The sequence below is a fragment of the Episyrphus balteatus genome, chromosome 1 (genome assembly GCF_945859705.1).
Source record: "Episyrphus balteatus chromosome 1, idEpiBalt1.1, whole genome shotgun sequence".
In the NCBI taxonomy this organism is placed as follows: domain Eukaryota; kingdom Metazoa; phylum Arthropoda; class Insecta; order Diptera; family Syrphidae; genus Episyrphus; species Episyrphus balteatus.
In genome coordinates, this window is record NC_079134.1 from 113,628,695 (window position 1) to 113,646,934 (window position 18,240).

Consider the following 18,240-nt stretch of genomic DNA (forward strand, 5'->3'; position numbering starts at 1 on the left):
CTCTATGCAAGACTGAATTTTGCGACCCTTTTGATATTTGGCGGCCTCTTTGGTATAAAAAAAAGTACTTATACGCCACACTTTTTTTTTTTAGCATTTTTTTTGAAATTTTTGATACTAAAAATCAATATTAAGAAGCGAAAGTCTGGAACAATTTAGAAGAGCCCTAGAACAACCTGGAACAAGTTTTGGATTTTTGAAATTCGAAAAAGGGGAGCCAGAACAAGTTTAACATGATTTTCCCATATCAAATAAAATTTTGGCTTAAAATGCTCAGTTTTGAATATTTTTGAATGAAACTTTGGAACAATTGGATTTGAGTGATTGTGCACTTGGAACAACTTTTAGATTTTGGATTTGTCAAAAGGGGGGATGGGGGAGCATTTTTTTGAAATTTTTCATACTAAAAATCAATATTAAGAAGCGAAAGTCTGGAACAATTTAGAAGAGCCCTAGAACAACCTGGAACAAGTTTTGGATTTTTGAAATTCGAAAAAGGGGAGCCAGAACAAGTTTAACATGATTTTCCCATATTAAATGAAATTTTGGCTTAAAATGCTCAGTTTTGAATATTTTTGAATGAAACTTTGGAACAATTGGATTTGAGTGATTGTGCACTTGGAACAACTTTTAGATTTTGGATTTGTCAAAAGGGGGGATGGGGGAGCATTTTTTTGAAATTTTTCATACTAAAAATCAATATTAAGAAGCGAAAGTCTGGAACAATTTAGAAGAGCCCTAGAACAACCTGGAACAAGTTTTGGATTTTTGAAATTCGAAAAAGGGGAGCCAGAACAAGTTTAACATGATTTTCCCATATTAAATGAAATTTTGGCTTAAAATGCTCAGTTTTGAATATTTTTGAATGAAACTTTGGAACAATTGGATTTGAGTGATTGTGCACTTGGAACAACTTTTAGATTTTGGATTTGTCAAAAGGGGGGATGGGGGAGCATTTTTTTGAAATTTTTCATACTAAAAATCAATATTAAGAAGCGAAAGTCTGGAACAATTTAGAAGAGCCCTAGAACAACCTGGAACAAGTTTTGGATTTTTGAAATTCGAAAAAGGGGAGCCAGAACAAGTTTAACATGATTTTCCCATATTAAATGAAATTTTGGCTTAAAATGCTCAGTTTTGAATATTTTTGAATGAAACTTTGGAACAATTGGATTTGAGTGATTGTGCACTTGGAACAACTTTTAGATTTTGGATTTGTCAAAAGGGGGGATGGAGGAGCATTTTTTTGAAATTTTTCATACTAAAAATCAATATTAAGAAGCGAAAGTCTGGAACAATTTAGAAGAGCCCTAGAACAACCTGGAACAAGTTTTGGATTTTTGAAATTCGAAAAAGGGGAGCCAGAACAAGTTTAACATGATTTTCCCATATTAAATGAAATTTTGGCTTAAAATGCTCAGTTTTGAATATTTTTGAATGAAACTTTGGAACAATTGGATTTGAGTGATTGTGCACTTGGAACAACTTTTAGATTTTGGATTTGTCAAAAGGGGGGATGGGGGAGCATTTTTTTGAAATTTTTCATACTAAAAATCAATATTAAGAAGCGAAAGTCTGGAACAATTTAGAAGAGCCCTAGAACAACCTGGAACAAGTTTTGGATTTTTGAAATTCGAAAAAGGGGAGCCAGAACAAGTTTAACATGATTTTCCCATATTAAATGAAATTTTGGCTTAAAATGCTCAGTTTTGAATATTTTTGAATGAAACTTTGGAACAATTGGATTTGAGTGATTGTGCACTTGGAACAACTTTTAGATTTTGGATTTGTCAAAAGGGGGGATGGGGGAGCATTTTTTTGAAATTTTTCATACTAAAAATCAATATTAAGAAGCGAAAGTCTGGAACAATTTAGAAGAGCCCTAGAACAACCTGGAACAAGTTTTGGATTTTTGAAATTCGAAAAAGGGGAGCCAGAACAAGTTTAACATGATTTTCCCATATTAAATGAAATTTTGGCTTAAAATGCTCAGTTTTGAATATTTTTGAATGAAACTTTGGAACAATTGGATTTGAGTGATTGTGCACTTGGAACAACTTTTAGATTTTGGATTTGTCAAAAGGGGGGATGGGGGAGCATTTTTTTGAAATTTTTCATACTAAAAATCAATATTAAGAAGCGAAAGTCTGGAACAATTTAGAAGAGCCCTAGAACAACCTGGAACAAGTTTTGGATTTTTGAAATTCGAAAAAGGGGAGCCAGAACAAGTTTAACATGATTTTCCCATATTAAATGAAATTTTGGCTTAAAATGCTCAGTTTTGAATATTTTTGAATGAAACTTTGGAACAATTGGATTTGAGTGATTGTGCACTTGGAACAACTTTTAGATTTTGGATTTGTCAAAAGGGGGGATGGGGGAGCATTTTTTTGAAATTTTTCATACTAAAAATCAATATTAAGAAGCGAAAGTCTGGAACAATTTAGAAGAGCCCTAGAACAACCTGGAACAAGTTTTGGATTTTTGAAATTCGAAAAAGGGGAGCCAGAACAAGTTTAACATGATTTTCCCATATTAAATGAAATTTTGGCTTAAAATGCTCAGTTTTGAATATTTTTGAATGAAACTTTGGAACAATTGGATTTGAGTGATTGTGCACTTGGAACAACTTTTAGATTTTGGATTTGTCAAAAGGGGGGATGGGGGAGCATTTTTTTGAAATTTTTTATACTAAAAATCAATATTAAGAAGCGAAAGTCTGGAACAATTTAGAAGAGCCCTAGAACAACCTGGAACAAGTTTTGGATTTTTGAAATTCGAAAAAGGGGAGCCAGAACAAGTTTAACATGATTTTCCCATATTAAATGAAATTTTGGCTTAAAATGCTCAGTTTTGAATATTTTTGAATGAAACTTTGGAACAATTGGATTTGAGTGATTGTGCACTTGGAACAACTTTTAGATTTTGGATTTGTCAAAAGGGGGGATGGGGGAGCATTTTTTTGAAATTTTTCATACTAAAAATCAATATTAAGAAGCGAAAGTCTGGAACAATTTAGAAGAGCCCTAGAACAACCTGGAACAAGTTTTGGATTTTTGAAATTCGAAAAAGGGGAGCCAGAACAAGTTTAACATGATTTTCCCATATTAAATGAAATTTTGGCTTAAAATGCTCAGTTTTGAATATTTTTGAATGAAACTTTGGAACAATTGGATTTGAGTGATTGTGCACTTGGAACAACTTTTAGATTTTGGATTTGTCAAAAGGGGGGATGGGGGAGCATTTTTTTGAAATTTTTCATACTAAAAATCAATATTAAGAAGCGAAAGTCTGGAACAATTTAGAAGAGCCCTAGAACAACCTGGAACAAGTTTTGGATTTTTGAAATTCGAAAAAGGGGAGCCAGAACAAGTTTAACATGATTTTCCCATATTAAATGAAATTTTGGCTTAAAATGCTCAGTTTTGAATATTTTTGAATGAAACTTTGGAACAATTGGATTTGAGTGATTGTGCACTTGGAACAACTTTTAGATTTTGGATTTGTCAAAAGGGGGGATGGGGGAGCATTTTTTTGAAATTTTTCATACTAAAAATCAATATTAAGAAGCGAAAGTCTGGAACAATTTAGAAGAGCCCTAGAACAACCTGGAACAAGTTTTGGATTTTTGAAATTCGAAAAAGGGGAGCCAGAACAAGTTTAACATGATTTTCCCATATTAAATGAAATTTTGGCTTAAAATGCTCAGTTTTGAATATTTTTGAATGAAACTTTGGAACAATTGGATTTGAGTGATTGTGCACTTGGAACAACTTTTAGATTTTGGATTTGTCAAAAGGGGGGATGGGGGAGCATTTTTTTGAAATTTTTCATACTAAAAATCAATATTAAGAAGCGAAAGTCTGGAACAATTTAGAAGAGCCCTAGAACAACCTGGAACAAGTTTTGGATTTTTGAAATTCGAAAAAGGGGAGCCAGAACAAGTTTAACATGATTTTCCCATATTAAATGAAATTTTGGCTTAAAATGCTCAGTTTTGAATATTTTTGAATGAAACTTTGGAACAATTGGATTTGAGTGATTGTGCACTTGGAACAACTTTTAGATTTTGGATTTGTCAAAAGGGGGGATGGGGGAGCATTTTTTTGAAATTTTTCATACTAAAAATCAATATTAAGAAGCGAAAGTCTGGAACAATTTAGAAGAGCCCTAGAACAACCTGGAACAAGTTTTGGATTTTTGAAATTCGAAAAAGGGGAGCCAGAACAAGTTTAACATGATTTTCCCATATTAAATGAAATTTTGGCTTAAAATGCTCAGTTTTGAATATTTTTGAATGAAACTTTGGAACAATTGGATTTGAGTGATTGTGCACTTGGAACAACTTTTAGATTTTGGATTTGTCAAAAGGGGGGATGGGGGAGCATTTTTTTGAAATTTTTCATACTAAAAATCAATATTAAGAAGCGAAAGTCTGGAACAATTTAGAAGAGCCCTAGAACAACCTGGAACAAGTTTTGGATTTTTGAAATTCGAAAAAGGGGAGCCAGAACAAGTTTAACATGATTTTCCCATATTAAATGAAATTTTGGCTTAAAATGCTCAGTTTTGAATATTTTTGAATGAAACTTTGGAACAATTGGATTTGAGTGATTGTGCACTTGGAACAACTTTTAGATTTTGGATTTGTCAAAAGGGGGGATGGAGGAGCATTTTTTTGAAATTTTTCATACTAAAAATCAATATTAAGAAGCGAAAGTCTGGAACAATTTAGAAGAGCCCTAGAACAACCTGGAACAAGTTTTGGATTTTTGAAATTCGAAAAAGGGGAGCCAGAACAAGTTTAACATGATTTTCCCATATTAAATGAAATTTTGGCTTAAAATGCTCAGTTTTGAATATTTTTGAATGAAACTTTGGAACAATTGGATTTGAGTGATTGTGCACTTGGAACAACTTTTAGATTTTGGATTTGTCAAAAGGGGGGATGGGGGAGCATTTTTTTGAAATTTTTCATACTAAAAATCAATATTAAGAAGCGAAAGTCTGGAACAATTTAGAAGAGCCCTAGAACAACCTGGAACAAGTTTTGGATTTTTGAAATTCGAAAAAGGGGAGCCAGAACAAGTTTAACATGATTTTCCCATATTAAATGAAATTTTGGCTTAAAATGCTCAGTTTTGAATATTTTTGAATGAAACTTTGGAACAATTGGATTTGAGTGATTGTGCACTTGGAACAACTTTTAGATTTTGGATTTGTCAAAAGGGGGGATGGGGGAGCATTTTTTTGAAATTTTTCATACTAAAAATCAATATTAAGAAGCGAAAGTCTGGAACAATTTAGAAGAGCCCTAGAACAACCTGGAACAAGTTTTGGATTTTTGAAATTCGAAAAAGGGGAGCCAGAACAAGTTTAACATGATTTTCCCATATTAAATGAAATTTTGGCTTAAAATGCTCAGTTTTGAATATTTTTGAATGAAACTTTGGAACAATTGGATTTGAGTGATTGTGCACTTGGAACAACTTTTAGATTTTGGATTTGTCAAAAGGGGGGATGGGGGAGCATTTTTTTGAAATTTTTCATACTAAAAATCAATATTAAGAAGCGAAAGTCTGGAACAATTTAGAAGAGCCCTAGAACAACCTGGAACAAGTTTTGGATTTTTGAAATTCGAAAAAGGGGAGCCAGAACAAGTTTAACATGATTTTCCCATATTAAATGAAATTTTGGCTTAAAATGCTCAGTTTTGAATATTTTTGAATGAAACTTTGGAACAATTGGATTTGAGTGATTGTGCACTTGGAACAACTTTTAGATTTTGGATTTGTCAAAAGGGGGGATGGGGGAGCATTTTTTTGAAATTTTTCATACTAAAAATCAATATTAAGAAGCGAAAGTCTGGAACAATTTAGAAGAGCCCTAGAACAACCTGGAACAAGTTTTGGATTTTTGAAATTCGAAAAAGGGGAGCCAGAACAAGTTTAACATGATTTTCCCATATTAAATGAAATTTTGGCTTAAAATGCTCAGTTTTGAATATTTTTGAATGAAACTTTGGAACAATTGGATTTGAGTGATTGTGCACTTGGAACAACTTTTAGATTTTGGATTTGTCAAAAGGGGGGATGGGGGAGCATTTTTTTGAAATTTTTTATACTAAAAATCAATATTAAGAAGCGAAAGTCTGGAACAATTTAGAAGAGCCCTAGAACAACCTGGAACAAGTTTTGGATTTTTGAAATTCGAAAAAGGGGAGCCAGAACAAGTTTAACATGATTTTCCCATATTAAATGAAATTTTGGCTTAAAATGCTCAGTTTTGAATATTTTTGAATGAAACTTTGGAACAATTGGATTTGAGTGATTGTGCACTTGGAACAACTTTTAGATTTTGGATTTGTCAAAAGGGGGGATGGGGGAGCATTTTTTTGAAATTTTTCATACTAAAAATCAATATTAAGAAGCGAAAGTCTGGAACAATTTAGAAGAGCCCTAGAACAACCTGGAACAAGTTTTGGATTTTTGAAATTCGAAAAAGGGGAGCCAGAACAAGTTTAACATGATTTTCCCATATTAAATGAAATTTTGGCTTAAAATGCTCAGTTTTGAATATTTTTGAATGAAACTTTGGAACAATTGGATTTGAGTGATTGTGCACTTGGAACAACTTTTAGATTTTGGATTTGTCAAAAGGGGGGATGGGGGAGCATTTTTTTGAAATTTTTCATACTAAAAATCAATATTAAGAAGCGAAAGTCTGGAACAATTTAGAAGAGCCCTAGAACAACCTGGAACAAGTTTTGGATTTTTGAAATTCGAAAAAGGGGAGCCAGAACAAGTTTAACATGATTTTCCCATATTAAATGAAATTTTGGCTTAAAATGCTCAGTTTTGAATATTTTTGAATGAAACTTTGGAACAATTGGATTTGAGTGATTGTGCACTTGGAACAACTTTTAGATTTTGGATTTGTCAAAAGGGGGGATGGGGGAGCATTTTTTTGAAATTTTTCATACTAAAAATCAATATTAAGAAGCGAAAGTCTGGAACAATTTAGAAGAGCCCTAGAACAACCTGGAACAAGTTTTGGATTTTTGAAATTCGAAAAAGGGGAGCCAGAACAAGTTTAACATGATTTTCCCATATTAAATGAAATTTTGGCTTAAAATGCTCAGTTTTGAATATTTTTGAATGAAACTTTGGAACAATTGGATTTGAGTGATTGTGCACTTGGAACAACTTTTAGATTTTGGATTTGTCAAAAGGGGGGATGGGGGAGCATTTTTTTGAAATTTTTCATACTAAAAATCAATATTAAGAAGCGAAAGTCTGGAACAATTTAGAAGAGCCCTAGAACAACCTGGAACAAGTTTTGGATTTTTGAAATTCGAAAAAGGGGAGCCAGAACAAGTTTAACATGATTTTCCCATATTAAATGAAATTTTGGCTTAAAATGCTCAGTTTTGAATATTTTTGAATGAAACTTTGGAACAATTGGATTTGAGTGATTGTGCACTTGGAACAACTTTTAGATTTTGGATTTGTCAAAAGGGGGGATGGGGGAGCATTTTTTTGAAATTTTTCATACTAAAAATCAATATTAAGAAGCGAAAGTCTGGAACAATTTAGAAGAGCCCTAGAACAACCTGGAACAAGTTTTGGATTTTTGAAATTCGAAAAAGGGGAGCCAGAACAAGTTTAACATGATTTTCCCATATTAAATGAAATTTTGGCTTAAAATGCTCAGTTTTGAATATTTTTGAATGAAACTTTGGAACAATTGGATTTGAGTGATTGTGCACTTGGAACAACTTTTAGATTTTGGATTTGTCAAAAGGGGGGATGGGGGAGCATTTTTTTGAAATTTTTCATACTAAAAATCAATATTAAGAAGCGAAAGTCTGGAACAATTTAGAAGAGCCCTAGAACAACCTGGAACAAGTTTTGGATTTTTGAAATTCGAAAAAGGGGAGCCAGAACAAGTTTAACATGATTTTCCCATATTAAATGAAATTTTGGCTTAAAATGCTCAGTTTTGAATATTTTTGAATGAAACTTTGGAACAATTGGATTTGAGTGATTGTGCACTTGGAACAACTTTTAGATTTTGGATTTGTCAAAAGGGGGGATGGAGGAGCATTTTTTTGAAATTTTTCATACTAAAAATCAATATTAAGAAGCGAAAGTCTGGAACAATTTAGAAGAGCCCTAGAACAACCTGGAACAAGTTTTGGATTTTTGAAATTCGAAAAGGGGGAGCCAGAATTTTTTTTTTTTGTTATATCGTAAATTTTTTTTTTTATTTTTTAAAGTATCTAAGTCTAAGTTTTATGGTATGAAACTCGTATAGTGTTTTTTAACGTTGGGGTTTTTATAAGTATTCAATTTGATATTCTCAGTTTTGGTCAAAAGGGGGTCGGGGGAGCACGTTTTCGAAAAAAAACTTATATACATTTTTTTTTCTTATGTTTTAACTGGAATTAATTTGTAAGGACTATATTATCACAATATTGTTTTTTAAAATTTAATTTTTGAAAATTTGTGGGGTTCAATAAGAATTTTTTTCTAATATCGTAAAAATAGTTTTTTTGCTCTAAAATCCATATTTTTCATTATTTTTTGATAAAATTTGGGAACATTTTGGTTTTCATAATAATACATATGTGTGTGTTTTTGGATTTTCGGTTTTCGAATTTGGGGGGTGGTGGGGGGTTTTTTATTATTTTGGGGGGTTGATATATCTTTGAAACATATTATATTTTAACACGTTAAAGAAAATCAGAAGACTAATTTGTTTTAATTTTTGGATCTTAAAATTTTCAAAAGGGGAGCAAAATTGGGGCAAGAGTTTACTAAAATCGTTTTTTTTTTAGTTTAAATGGCTAGTTGTTTGTTTTTCTTAACGATTTTTGGTTTGGCTTTAGAAATATTAATGTTCAACTTGGAACAACTTTTGGAATTTTATTTTTCGAAAAAGGGGGGCCTATGGAAATTTTTGAAAATGTGAAAACATCACGATTTATTTTGAAAGTGCATTTTCGAGTTGATACTCTTACTGTAGAAGACTGAAACTCACTCCAAATATGTATGTATGGTTATATATTCGATTTCAGAAAAAAAATTTGGAAAATAATAATTGGAAAAGTCGTTTTTTTAGTTTTTTGAAAAAAAGTTTCCAAAGCCATATCTTTAAAAATACAAACTTTAGGACCTCAATTTCTTGGAACAATGTTTAGAACAACTTTTTAAAGCTAAAAAAAATATAAAAACCTAAAAAATCGAAAAAAGGGGGGCTAGAATTTTTTGGTTTTTGGCCCCTAACTTTCGAATAATGGAACTTAGAGGTCCAAAAATTTGGAACAATGTTCGGAACAACTTTTTAAACCCGGAACAACTTTCAAAATTTCAATTTTCGAAAAAAGGGGGGCTAGGTCAAAAACGGTTTTTTGGCTCTAAAACCTCCATTTTTGAAAATTTTTCAAAAAAAATTTGGAACAATCCGGAACAAATCGGGAACAACCTGGAACAACTTTCAAAAATAACAATTTCAAAAAAAGGGGGGCTAACTTCACACACTCTGATGAAGAGAGTTTATGGAGCTTGTGCTTTTCTGCAGAAAGTTCTTGAAAAAACTAATTAAGAACTGTATTTTTATTATTTGATATTATGGTTGTTTATTTATTCATCAATACATTTTTTACATTGCTTTAGTTTAACATTTGGAACATTTAAGCATGGCCTTAGCCGTCTGCCGATTAAGAAATGTAAGAACTTTTAAAATCAAAATATTTGAGCTAGATCTTAAGTTTTTATTAAAAAACTTTATTCTTTCATAATTTTCTTTAACTCTAATATCCTAAGGAAGTAAAGAACTTTAAATTTAGCTGAAAGTAAGTGCGGTCCAGTAGTCCATTTTATTTATTAGGTATTTTGTTTTAATTACGAAACCAATTTCGCTAAAAATGTATTCACCCTTTCCAGACCCTAGTTATAGTTGAATAACAAAAAGTCAGCAAATTTAAGTTCCCAAGTTCAAATCCCGGTGGGGGCATGGCATTTTTTTTTTCATTTTTTTGTTTGTTTTATTATTATTATTATTATTATTATTATTATTATTATTATTATTTTTTTTTATCGAAGCAAAGCAAAATTTAATAATAAATAATTTAATATAATTTGCTAAAAATTATAATTCCTTATTTGAGTGCTTTAAAGAAAATTTGTAAGATTCTCAGATTTTTCCAATCAAATGGAAGGAGAAATTTATTTTTGTAAATATTATGGGTTGGGTTCGATATCCCGCTTATATTCCGGTTTTTTTTAAATCCCGCTTTTAAAATCCCGTTTTTGATAATCCCGCTTTTTATAATCCCGTTTTTTATTATCCCGATTTTGCAATCAAAACTAGTTGTTTTATTTTCAAAAATCGCACGACTTTTGCACTAGTTTTGCAACTAGTTTTGATTGCAAAATCGGGATAGTGAAAAATGAAAACAAATTAAAAATGAGAGATTTTTCAAAACGCTTTTAGCTAATTATATGAAAAAATATGAAAAAGTTAACGTAGCTCAGGGAAATTAGTCAAAATATGGGCATGAAATCGCATTTTTCGCGGGACAACATTTTTTTCATGGAATGTGTTCGGGTGGTTGTCCTTATCATAAAAGTCAATTTGTTGGGATAATTGGAGGTTGGGAACAGCCGCCATCTTGGAAAAGAGATTGGTATCGTTTTTATTGAATAGCTCCATTGTTATTCATTTTAACAAAAACTGACAAAGGTAAGACTTATTAACAATAAAATTATCTAAAAAATCATATACAAAACAATTCCGTGAGTTGATTAAATAAAATTTTATAGTTGGACAAAGTGCGTGTTTGTATCGCAAGGTTGGGGCAAAATGACATTTGTTCATATATCTGACGAACTTTTGATTTGTTTGGATAATTCTTCAAAAATGAATTATAGTATTTATAATTATCTATAAAATGAGACCACAATCGTTATTGTAACCATCATATTGTAGAAGTAATCTTACTCCGAAACTCTCCATGTACTAGTCAAAAGTGAGAAAAAAGCTAGTTTTTTGCTAGTAGGCCGAGCAAATTTTGGGAGTAGAGGTACAACCAAAATATAAGTACGCAGTTTTGCAGCCACACGCGTCTTAATATCGATTTCAAATGTCTGACAACTCTAATTTTGTGCTTTATACGGTTTTCGGGGGGTTAAATAACTTAAGTTTTCCACTTAATGTGAATGGGCTAAATTTATACTTTTTGAAATTATATAAATCTAGACACCCCAATCTTGAGGATGTGACCAATAGAACTCAAGATATAAGCCGTTGATGCGATTATGTTTTAGAGGCTTTTTTGTTTAGATTTTGTTTGTTTATTTGAATTGAAAAGCGTGATATGGTTAGTTAAAAAAGCTTATATCGTGAGTTCTATTCACCCGATCACAGAGATTGAGGTCATAGCCGTAGCTAGGATTTCATTTCGGGGGGGGGGGGGGTTACCTCAGACCGAACAAATTTTTTTTTTTAAGATTCACAAAACTTTTTTATCAACTATAGGCGTGTTTTTTCTATTACTCAGTTGCTACTCATTTTTGATTTTATTCGCAAAACAATAATAAAAATTACACATGTAAGTATTTGTTTTTATTGTTTTTCGAATAAAATAAAAAAATGAGTAGCTACTGAGTTGTAGAGAAAACACGCCTTATATGTAACTGCAGTCGATTCTTAATTCCGCTAAAGCAAATGGTCATTAGAACTGTGTCAGAGCGAAAAACTTGTCAATATCCTTTTTAAGTATTTTTTAGGAGAGAATTTCATAGTTAAAAGTTTAAAATAGCTCTGCTTACCGTAGAAGAATTTAAGAATGTACCGAATATGAAATGGCCGAATATTCGGCGGCATCTCTAGTTTAAATTGGTACAAGGAGTGATAAGTTGTTTGATATAAATTGCGAGCGTTAGCGAGCAAGAAAATTTTTTTGAAGAAATAAATTTGAACCATTATTAGGCTTTATACAAAAAATTATTTCGCACAATTTTATATATAAAAACATTGAAAAATTAAATTTTTCTCCCACTAAAATTTTGTAGCAAAAAATTGAAATATTCTATTATATCAATTTAGTTCTAAATTAAATCGGGAATACTTAAAATTAAAAATTTTAAATAATCCAAGTTGTTTGGCATGAGCTAATTTTCTAATTTGAAACAATTTGATAAATAGAAAGCTAAAAATATAACGACAAATTTTCCATAGGTACTCTCTGAAATAAAAGGATAAGATGTCGGAAAGACTTAAATAGATTTAACGGTAATATTTCAAAAACGAGATGTGATCGAATATTTTTATCTTCGGATTCGAGTTCAGCAACCCTTTGAAAAAGTATAGTTTAGCCTCGACACCAAAAACCTTGTAGATAAATACTTGTGTTATTTAAAGGGTTCTTAAAAAAAACATTTTAAGGTGTTTACATAGTGCTTTAGGAAATGATCAAAGAGGTAAAAACTAGTTTTTTGAAAATCCCTTACCAAACGTTGTAATGGACCACAAAATTGTTGTTTTTTCTTATAAAAACTTCATCGACAGCTTCATAAACGATACGAAATTGGTAGAGACTTTTAGGGAGATTTTCGGGATCGGGTCAAAATTCTGGCTTCAAAATTCTGCTTTTCAAAATTCTGCTTTTTTAACGAAAATTCTGTTTTTCAAAATTCTGCTTTTCAAAATTCTGCTTTTTAAAATTCTGCTTTTCAAAATTCTGCCAGCATTATTCTTGAACAAAAAATTCTGCCAATTCTGTTTTTTTTTATAGCATATGCGCTGACTAAAGAAAAATACACCTCATTAATGTAATTCAACATTGGTACTTTCCCAAATTTTTTTATTTGAGTGTCGCAAATATTTTTCAAATAAAATCTATAACTTATTGGAACCCATCGGTTGTTTGATACAAAATATTCCTTTTAAAAAATTTTGAATTATTTTCGGAAATGTTTAGTATTAAAAACCTGTTCTTAATTTTTTCAAATTTATTTATTTATAAAAAGAAAATTAATATACATTCAAAGAATAACAAATTATGTAGGTAAGTAATCAAATAAGCAGATAATTTTTCAAGAAGATGATTTTACAGAAGTCTGCAAAAAATTAAAGAACGGTTTGGAAAATGTTAAAAAGCGCGCGCTTTTTAACATTTTCCAAACCCTTTTTTAATTTTTTGCAGAATTTTGAAAAACAGAATTATGAAAAGCAGAATTTTGAAAAACAGAATTTTGAAAAACAGAATTTTGAAAAGCAGAATTTTGAAAGCAGAATTTTGTAAAGCAGAATTTTGAAAACAGAATTTTGACTCCGGCAGAATTTTGACCCCAACCCGAGATTTTCAGATAGGTAATTAAATTACTAAAATACAAAAACAAACCATTTAGTACTGCAAATATTAGACTTATAGGTATTTTTTTATACTATATCTTTTGATTTTCTGAAAAAAAAAAATTTCGGGGGGGGTTAAACCCCCAAAACCCCCCCCCCCCTAAATACGGCTATGTTTCTTATGATTTTTTTAATTTATGCATTAAGCATGTGTTTTGAAAAAAGCGTCATTTTCGGGATTTGACGGGATTTTAAAATGCGGGATTTCAGAAGACGGGATTTAAAAAATCGGTATTTTAGTAAACGGGATTTTGAAACTTTATTCTTGGGATTTTCGAAAAACGGGATTTTAAGAAGCGGGATTCCGATACGCTCCCAAATATTATACACCTACTGTCACTGACGGTATCAGCCTATTCCTAATCTTCAAATTAAGGATTACATTTTATTTTTCATAAATATGTACCTATGTAAATTTTAAAACGAGTTATAAATTATTTTTTTGAATGTTTACACAAAAAAAAAACTCAAAGCAACCTACCCTAAGAATAAGTGCATTTTATATTATTTAATTTGTTTTTACATTTATTGTTTATTGTTTATTATGTAAGAAAAAGACTTAACGATGTTAAAAATTTCATTATTGGAAAACACATTAATGCTTAAATTCTTCAAAAAAACAATGCGAAGGAAATTAAAATAAAAGATAGGTACTCTAAAAAAAAATTAAAAAATTGCTTGTAGCTGGTATCGAGGATGACGGTCTCAGAGTGGGTTTACATCTGAGCACCGAAGGCGTAAACCACCTCTTACTTATTCTACCTTCCAAATTAGCATTACCTTCTAACGATTAATAACTGTTAGCCAGGCCAAAGATTGGAGGATATATAATCATATATTTGAAAAATGTTTATGCCTAGCGCTGGAATCGAACCTGCACATCATTGGCACATGTGATACATGATAAACCGAAGTCGTTACGAACTCGGCTGCCGATAAGATAATCACCACTGTACTAAATGCAGAAAAGAAAACAAAAATAAATGAGGTGAATAAAACAAAAAATGATTGCATACCTTTAGGAAAAACTCTGTTTTGATTTTAAATAACATAAATGAGTCGTTATATTTGAAAGTGCAAAAAAAAAATCTAGACAAGACAAAAATTAAGTTACTGTTGAAACTTACCACAATTATTAATCAAGTCATTATTGAGCTAAATATTGAAGACAATAGATTATTTTTTTTATTTGAATATACAAATCTTTTCAATTGATATTAAAACTGATATTTTTTGAAAAGAATGCAAAATGTGATAGGACTCACTCGAGTGGTGAATACGAATTACGACTTACGAGTAAGAAAAAGTATTGCATACCTTGGGACAGACTTATTCCTGTTCGTTTTCTTGAATTTTATTTTGTATTCGTGCAACGATGGTTATGTACTTAAAAAAAATTAATAATAATAAAACGAGCATAGACCGAGTGCCTACAGCGGATTTTGGGATCAAACCAAAAAAAATGTGTTACATTTAACCATCTCTTACTTACTATGTAGGTAATCTATTTTAAAAGTAAAATAAAACCATGATGCATTAAATTTTTTCAAAAATTGCTTTGATCCGAAATGCAAAAAATATTTTTGGTTGTACCTACTAAATTTTATTTTTATCGATTTTATTTTTATTTGGAATAAACATTTTTTTATTTGGAACATGCAGTTGGATAGCCGCTATTCGGTTGGAAACACTGAGAATTTTTTTTCCTAATTTTTGTAGATTTTTATTTGACTCCCTTTCTCTCATGGAATTAACGTGAAATTTTCATGTAAAACTTCATTTCCCTTCGATTTTTTTGGTAATTATCTAATTTTATATGAGGTTTTCCGGATTGTACCGGGAGACTAGGCAGTTAAAATAAAAATTCGCAGAAAATACAGAATTTTTTTTCGCTATTTAGAACTAAATGATGTCCATCCACTGTAAAATTTCGGCAAAAAGCAATATAAGGACCACCTTAATGTATAATGCTTGTATGTGTATTTTAGAGTACATTTTTAAAATTCTAAAATGCATTTTTTTTAAACAGTCGAAAAAAAGTCCTAGACCTTTTGATCGTAATTACATAATTATGAATGTTTATCGTAGACTATAATATCTCAGTCATCTTTGAAACTCTACGAAATCCTTCAAAATTCTCGTTTCCTTACAAAAGGTGTTACTCTATTATCCTAATATGTATGTCCCCAAATATTTGAATGTCCATGTTTTATTATTTTTTTGTTCCTATGTTATATAAAACGCCCATAGAAAATTTTATCAGTCTACCGCTCATTTTGAATGAGAAGACTCCTTAATTTCTGACTCGTTTATTTGTAGAATAAAAGACTGTTTATAAAAAAGCCAATTACTATTTACATGATGGTTAAATTGCTTAAATTTGATTTTATTCACCCTTATCACAGGTCTCGACTAATTTTATGTGTAGGTACTACGTAAATAAGCATCATAGGTCCCGTCGCACTAAAAGTATTTGCTTCGGAGTTCGTAAAAAATGGTATCACTAGTCACGAATCAATAAGATATAAGAAGTGTGATAGATTTTTCTACGAACATTTTTTTTATTCGAACACAAATTCAAAAAAGAGGCCCTATTATGAATCGCGAGTCGAACGTTCGACAAGAACCTGGGGTCAAATCGTAGCATACGTTAGGTTAGTAGAGTTCACTGAAGTGTTTTTTAAAATTATACTTTATAAAATATCAGAGATATTTGAGGCTAAAGTCGGAGGTCTTTCTTCGAGAAATTATCGATTTTCTTGGAAATGCGCAGGAGGCTTTTACTTTTCAGTTCAGTTTTTTGTTAAGAGTACCCCTATGCATTATAAACAGGCAATAGTTTTAAAAGAACCTTGCGCATTTCCAAGAAAATCGATAATTTCTCGAAAGAAGACCTCCGACTTTAGCCTCAAATATCTCTGATATTTTATAAAGTATAATTTAAAAAAAACACTTCAGTGAACTCTACTAACCTTGGCCCATAGCTGATAAATTTTAGTTATTTTTATTTTCACTTAATACGAAGAAAAAAATTATATCCATGATTAACCACTAAAACTGGATGAAATCAATGGTATCAAACTTTGCACTTTGATGCTTCACTTTTTCAGCTGTTGTGCTTAATTGATGATATAAAGCTTAGAAATAGATAGGGAAGAACATATACTTATGAAATAAAACAAAAAAAACGTAAAAGTTATAATTTAAGAAATGGACTTTTGGGCACCCCTCCCATATAGTAGGCCCCAGTGTGCAGCACCAACCCCCAATGATCTAAGAAAAAATAATTCCTCAAATTAGAATTATATGAAAAAAAATTAGATTTTAAAACTAAAACGACGTGATTAGTCAAAAAAATAATAAAACTCTTAAAATGTATAAAAAAAAAATTCTTGCCAAAAGTGGGATTCGAGAACCCACGTCATTTACTCTCCCGTATCTTTAGAAAGCAACATTGCTTCTTGAGTCAGGTGCCTTAGACCGCTCGGTCATCCTCGCATAGGGGTCGAAAAAGTCAAATTTGTCACCCAATTATATTTTGGCGTTTGGCCTATGCAGTTGTAGATTCTACCAAAAATTTCGTTATGTTTTCTAACGTATACCGTCATCCCAATCGCTGTGCTCGTTAATGGATCACGAAATTATCTTTTGTACGTTTGAGGTTTCGTCAACGGATGCGACGATTTGGCCCCTTAAAAAGGTGAGGTTAATACCAACACCTCATCGTATCACAAAACCTTTCGAATTTGGAATCTGCTCTGTAAGTTGTGATGTTGTGACCCGATACAATATCACAACTTACAAATTCGAGATTTATTATTAGAAACAAAATCACTCAGTAAACTTGATTTTGTGACTAACAATTTTTCTTCCACAAGGTTAGGATCTTTAATTTCTTGCAGTTAATATGTCTACAGGACTTGTATTGAGTTTGTGAATCGAAGATTCAAAGTTTCGATAATCGCTTCCTAAAAACCTCTACCTTCGAAGAGAAAAAGAAGCCATTAAAAAGCATTTCAAGAAAAAAATCTCATTTGATACATGATTTCGAGGTATTTTCAAACTCCTAATCACCCCTATCACAGAGTCCCTCGTGGGTTCGAATCCTATCCTTATCAAAATTTAACAGATCATATGGAAGACCCCCGAAATACGGGTCTAAAAGTTTAAATCTAACTAAAGTTATGAAAACACTAAGAACAATTGGTGAACTTTTGACCTACTAAAAATAACCCCAATTTTCACTTTTGGTTTAAACTTCGGGTTAACAATTTATTCGGTTTCAGTTCCGATTGAACTGACTTTAATTTATATTTTAAAAGTTATTTACAAGGCCGCAATACAGATTTGAATGTGGAACCGGACAAATTAAGTCAAAAATTTGAACTGACTTAAAGGTTCAGCTGAACTGAATTCTAAACCTTGTCTGTAAAATGTGGGATTAAAGTTAAATAAATTAAAGGCATTGTTAAATGATTCATTTTATTAATACAAATTTCTAAAAATTTCATGTTATAGAATTTCTGATAAAATGAACATCAATGTAGTTATGCAATCGAAACCAATAAGCAAGGTGCCTAATTTTCCAGACGGCGGCGGCTCCTCGAAACCATTATTTTCAAGTATTTATATGAGTTGAACAGATGTATACACTCCGCGAAATAATTATAAGGACAACTTTATTTGATTCTTTTTAAGATATGTAAAGAATATTATTTTGTATTTCTTTTATGAATAAGGAGACAAATATATAGGGGATTGATTCCAAACATTGGTTTTTATTTAATTCATTAGAATAAAATATAACAGTTATTTTTTCTG